We start from the raw sequence: 6,252 nt of genomic DNA, 5'->3' as shown, positions 1-6,252 counted from the left end.
TCCGCTCTTCTCCAATGCGGAAGTGTGTGTTCCCGTCACGCTCAGCGCCGTATCCTAGCAACCGGAGCCAAACAAGAGAGGCAGGCGGGCAGGGCTGAATGCAGCAGAGCGAAGGAAGGAAGGGAAGGTGCTGATAGTATTTATAGGTACAGTAGACTCTCGCTTATCCAACATTCTGGATTATCCAACGCATTTTTGTAGTCAATGTTTTCAATATATTGTGATATTTTGGTGCTAAATTCGTAAATACAGTAATTACCACATAGCATTACGACGTATTGAACTACTTTTTCTGTCAAATTTGTTGTATAACATGATGTTTTGGTGCTTAATTTGTAAAATCATAACCTAATTTGATGTTTAATAGGCTTTTCCTTAATTTCTCCTTATTATCCAACATATTCGCTTATCCAACGTTCTGCTGGCCCGTTTACGTTGGATAAGCGAGACTCTACTGTAGTTGAGCAGGAGCAATTCCTGTTATGCCGTCGCTTCTATAATGGTCCCAAGAATGGATGGAAGGTAAATAGACCGCCTTCCGTTTGTATTTTTCTTTGGGACGTACTTTGTTGCTGCCTCCTGACAATGTTGTTTACTTCTGTCCATAGTTTATTTATTTAATTTATTTACAGTATTTATATTCCGCCCTTCTCACCCCGAAGGGGACTCAGGGCAGATCACAAAACACATATAAGGCAAACATTCAATGCCTTTAACGTAGAACAAAGACAAGACAAACATAGGCTCCGAGCTGGCCTCGAACTCATGACCTCTTGGTCAGAGTGATTTGTTGCAGCTGGCTGCACCTGGCTGGCTGCTCACCAGCCTGCGCCACAGCCCGGGCCAATCTGGACCGTTGCTGTTTCCCTCCTCAGTCAACAGAGGGAATATCGTACCGACTACTTGGAAATGGTGCAGTTGGCCAAGTGGCCATTGATGGTGGGCAAAATGTAGTGGGACTCTATTTATTAAATCTAGTCCCTGAAATCTATTCTGGGACTCTATTTATTAAATCTAGTCCCTGAAATCTATTCTTCACCTCCACTGCATATTTGCTGGGAATATTCGTGAGATCATATCTAATTGGTCTGTGTATTTTCCCCATTCTCTTTAGTCTGATTATAAATTTTGTAATAAGTTCGTGATCTGAACTACAGTCAGCTCCAGGTCTTGTTTTCACCAACTGGATGGATGTCTGCCACCTTTGGCTGCAAAGGATGTAGGTAAAGTCCAGTCATGTCTGACTCTGGGGGTTGGTGCTCATCTCCATTTCTAAGCCAAAGAGCCGGCGCTGTCCGTAGACACCTCCAAGGTCATGTGGCCGGCATGACTACATGGAGCATCGTTACCTTCCCGCCGAAGCAGTACCTATTGATCTACTCACATTTTGTATGTTTTCGAACTGCTAGGTTGGCAGGAGCTGGAGCTAACAGCGGGTGCTCAAGCCGCTCCTGGGATTTGAACCTGGGACCTTTCGGTCTGCAGGTTCAGAAGCTCAGCGCTTTAACGCACTTCGCCACCGGGGCTCCTTGCAAAGGATGTAGTCAATCTGATTTCGGTGTTGACCAGCCCTTTGTATTCTCCCTCCCCATCATTTTCCCCGTGTTTGTCCCTTTGGTTAGGACTAAAATTCCCAGAAGCCCCAGTCAGTTCGACTGACAGGAATTCTTGGATCTAAAACCTATGGAGGAATAAGACTGGGAACCACTTTCTTTTTCCTACTGCCTTTCCACTAAGGGTGCCTCTAACACCTAACAGCTGGTAGGCTGTTAGGAATTGTGGGAGTTGAAGTCCAAAACACCTGGAGGGCCCAAGTTTGCCCATGCCTGCTCTAGACAGTAGAATTAATGCAGTTGTCGAAGGATTTTATGGGCGGAATCATTGGGTTGCTGTGAGTTTTCCAGACTGTATGGCCATGTTTCAGAAGCATTCTCTCCTGACGTTTTGCCCACATCTATGGCAGGCACCCTCAGAGGTTGTGAGGTCTGTTGGAAACTTGTCAAGTGGAGTTCATATATGTGTGGAATAATGTCCTCGGTGGGAGAAAGCACTCTTGTCTGTTTGAGGCAAGTGTGAATGTTGCAATTAGCCACCTTGATTAGCATTGTATAGCCTTGCAGCTTCAAAGCCTGGCTGGGGGAATCCTTTGTTGGAAGGTATTAATAGCCCTGATTGATTCATGTCTGGAATTCTTCTGTTTTCTGAGTGGTGTTCTTTATTTACTGTCCTGATTTTAGAGGTTTTTTTTAATACTGGTAGCCAGATTTAGTTTTCGTGGTTTCCTCCTTTCTGTAGAAATTGTCCACATGCTTGTGGATTTCTGTGTTGTCTGACATGATGGTTGTCAGAGTGGTCCAACATTTCTGTGTTCTCAAATAATATGCTGTGTCCAGGTTGATTCATCAAGTGTGCTGTATAAAAAGTCTCAAACAGACAAGAGTTCTTTCTCCCACTCTGGACATTCCACAGATATATAAACCTCACTTGCCTAATTTCCAACAGACCTCACAACCTCTGAGGAGGCCTGCCATATAACTCAGAATATCAAGACAGAATAACCCACAGTATCTGCTTTGAACTGGAATATTTGAGTTCACACTGCTATATATCCCAGTTCAAAGCCAATGATTTTATTCAGCTGAGTGAAAGGGTCCTAAGATGCACCTTGAGTCCCTTGGTTCGGATTCTAAGCCACATCAGTGGTCGTCGTAATGGAAACCAGTGGTGGGTGCTTCCTCCAAATGCTTGTTTGTTTATTTGCATCCAGCAGAGCAAATAAGCTGCTTTGAGTTTCCTCAAGAGAAAAAGCGGAGTATAAATCAACATAATAATATACTGTTTTTGAAGTCCAAAACCTTTGGTGGGCTAGAGCTTTCTTGCACTTGATATGGTTTCATATATGATGGCTACATGATACATGGATACAAGTGGCCACAGTGGTGCAAAGGGTTAAACCTCTAAGCTGCTGAACTTGCTGACCAGAAAGTCGGGTATTTGAATCCAAGGGATGGGTGAGCTCACATTGTTAGCCCCATTTTCTGCCAACCTAGCAGTTCGAAAACATACAAATGTGAGTAGATCAATAGTTACTGCTTTGGCGGGAAGGTAACAATGTTCCATGCAGTCATGCCTGCCACATGACCTCGGAGGCATCTATGGACAACGCTGGCTCTTCGGCTTTGAAATGGAGATGAGCATCTCCCCCCCCCCCCCCTCGAGTTGGACCCAACTAGACTTAATATCAAGTCTAGTCTATGGTGGATACTTGATTGCCTCAGTTAAATTTCTTAGCAAACCCCTGGATAAGTTGCCCATTTACAAAATTTACTGATCAGTTCTGTCACATTTTGGCAACCTTTCAACAATTTAACTTCTTGAACAGTTAAATACAGTACAGGTTGAGTATCCCTTATCTAAAATGCTTGAGACCAGAAGTGTTTTGGGTTTCAGATTGTTTTAGATTTTGGAAAACCTGTATTTGCATATATACGTACATGATCTTGAAGAAGGGACACAAGTCTAAACATTATTTTTTTTGTTTCATATGCACTCTATACATATACCCTGAAGGTAGTGTTATACAACAAATGTTGAGTACTTTACTACTGCACAGATACACATAGATCAGCCAGTAATACAAAATGTATTAGTATTGAATAATTAAAATATGTAAACAAATCTTGCAAGAACCATGTACGGTAACTATCTGTGTTAAAAGGATATTTATATAACTACTGACAGATAAAACCTATGAGGTGATATTGGTTTGCAAGCTTTTGTATGGCATTGTAAGACAGAAGCAGGAGTCATAGCTGGCAAGCCCAGCATAGTACTTGTATTTTACAATTATTTTTATTATCCTATTTTCTTGTAGGAGGTCATGGACTTAGAAAGATGTTCATATTGTGTCTCATTTCAGTCTTTTCTTTTGGAAGCCAAGATTACAGTTCATTTGTTCTATTGTGAACATCACTTTCAATAATTAGAAGTTTGGCTGCACTTCATTGGGAAATCACATTGCCAAGTACATTGCCTTTGATACAGGATGTGTCAGTTTCCCAGCAGCTGGGTGTCAGAACACTCTCTTACACACACAATGTCATTGTCACAAATTACAGATTCATAAGCCCAATTGAACTGTTTGATTAAGACAGCAACTGTTTAACATTGTGCACCTTTAAAATGAGACTGGCTTCTTTAGCATGCAAAACAATTTTACAAATCATCTGTAATTATTGAACAACAAAACAACACTTGAACAACAAATCAAAATAGCTACCACTTTCAAGTGTGACTGTTGACCCGCAGAGTGGTAATGCAATCCATATAAAGGAGAATTCATAGCATTATCTACAGTCCAACAAAATGCATGAAAAAATTCAAAATTACAACTGAATTCAGTGGAATTTACACAGATCTAGCTGAACACAGGGTTGCCAGAGAGACAATTAGCTAGTCTCATGCAGATGTTAGTGAAATAAAGCTGTTGATGCAACTAGAGGTATATCATTATCAGGATTTTTCATTTGTGTGTCATCAACTCAGATTTCACTTCACTTCACTTTATTTCTTAATTAGTCGCTCTCCACCAGAGTGCTCCGAGCGACTTACAATTTAAAATATCATTCCATAATATAAAAAACATTCATCATAAAAACATTCAACATAAAAAACATTTAACATAAAAACATTCAACCTAAAAACATTCAACAGTGACTATTTGGCAAATAGATTTATGTCTCTTTATTCAAGGATCTTCGTTTAAAATGAGTAATGTGACAGTAAAGAAAAAAGGAAGGAAACCAAAAGTGGCTTGTTGAGCAAGATACAGTCTACTACACAGATGTAGTATACAATAGACTACTGCATTATAGATAGAAAAGAAAAGGGTAGAAGTGATGAGATAGGAGCGGAAATAAGATTGAAGGGAAGAGTTTTGAATAAATAAATAAGCTAGGAAGGAGACCACTTGATGTACTGCAGTAGTATTAATACTATGTGGCCAATATGGGAGCTGCATAGCTCATTGCAGAAGGTATGCCTCAATCACCACAACAGCATGCTGCAATTTATAAGTGGTTGCTGCTATTTTTATTAGAAATATTTTAATAGATTTTCTACCTACTATAGTCTTTTTAATTTTTTAAAATTTTTACACCCACAATACACATATACAAACATGTTCACATGCATAGTCAGCCCACCACCCATGTTACAGTTACCCATCGTCCCTCCCCCAGGTCACCCTCCACCTTGGCTTCCGACACTAACCATCGTAGAGTTTATGCTCATTTTATTTACCCCTCTATAATTCTAAGTCAATAGATTCCTCTTGTCTTTATTACTTAATTTCTCCCGTCAAATATGCTATAGCCAGCTTCCAGTTTCTTCCAAACATTTCATAGCTTTAATGTTTTAAATTGCTAGATATCTTGGCCATTGTGTATAATCCCACAATTTGTCCCTCCAATTTTTATGCTTAGTGTTTTTTCACCTTTCTGGTCTTTGGTAATCGTTATGCGTGCTGAGAAATTTCTGTACTGAGAAATTTCTCTTTCCAGCTGCTCTAGATTGTCTCTGAATAAGCCTAATAGTCACATCCCTGAATTTTTTTACTTTGTTGCCATTTTATTTGTTTTGTTTCCTTAATAGTTTGTTTCCAATAAGCCTGTACCAATACGCAAGACCATCACACATAGAAGAAGGTCCCTTTCTGTATTTTGCACCTCTCAACAGAATCCTCATTGCGAATTATCTATTTTAGCTAGGAGAGCTAAGGTTGTTACACCCTGTATAACACCTGTAAAACATTTTATAAAGATTGTCTCTAACTGAAACTGCAACTGCAAATTTGAAGCCTTTGCTCCACAGGTATTCCTGTTTCTCAAGATCTATATTTTTTTTTTTTTTTTTTGGCTAAGATGGCGGAGAGGTAGCAGGAACTATACAGCAGCTCGGTAAGAGAAAACATAATCCAAGTTAATCCTCCCATCTGAGTCCACCCTTGCTAGCTAGAGCTCTTGTTTGGTCATCCAGGGTCTTGGAGGAGGCCTTGGGGGCTAATTCGCGTGGCTCAGCAGGAAGAAAGGGGAAAGAGACGATCGGGAGAGAAGAGGTAGAGGGCTACTGCAGCCGCCATTACAACAGGGCTGGAACGCTCTCCCTCATTCTGCCTCTCTATACTAAACAACTGCTGCTGCTGTTGCTGCTGTTTGGAACTGACTTTTCTGTCACTAGGGCCACTGCTGGTCT

At 40.6% G+C, this 6,252-nt stretch overlaps 1 protein-coding gene across 1 annotated transcript in view; it reads left to right on the top strand.

The window, feature by feature from the left end:
- Positions 1 to 7: 7 nt before the first annotated feature.
- The window catches only part of nek11 (NIMA related kinase 11), a 148,855-nt gene continuing 142,610 nt past the window's right edge, over positions 8 to 6,252 (top strand). Inside the window, exon 1 of the mRNA XM_062957350.1 lies at positions 8 to 146. The gene's annotated coding sequence lies outside the window, so the exon portion shown is untranslated. The remainder of the gene's footprint in view (positions 147 to 6,252) is intronic.

This window comes from Anolis carolinensis, chromosome 6 (genome assembly GCF_035594765.1).
Source record: "Anolis carolinensis isolate JA03-04 chromosome 6, rAnoCar3.1.pri, whole genome shotgun sequence".
Taxonomy (NCBI): domain Eukaryota; kingdom Metazoa; phylum Chordata; class Lepidosauria; order Squamata; family Dactyloidae; genus Anolis; species Anolis carolinensis.
Note: the sequence above shows the minus strand (reverse complement) of the source record. Positions and strands in the feature narration are given on the sequence as shown.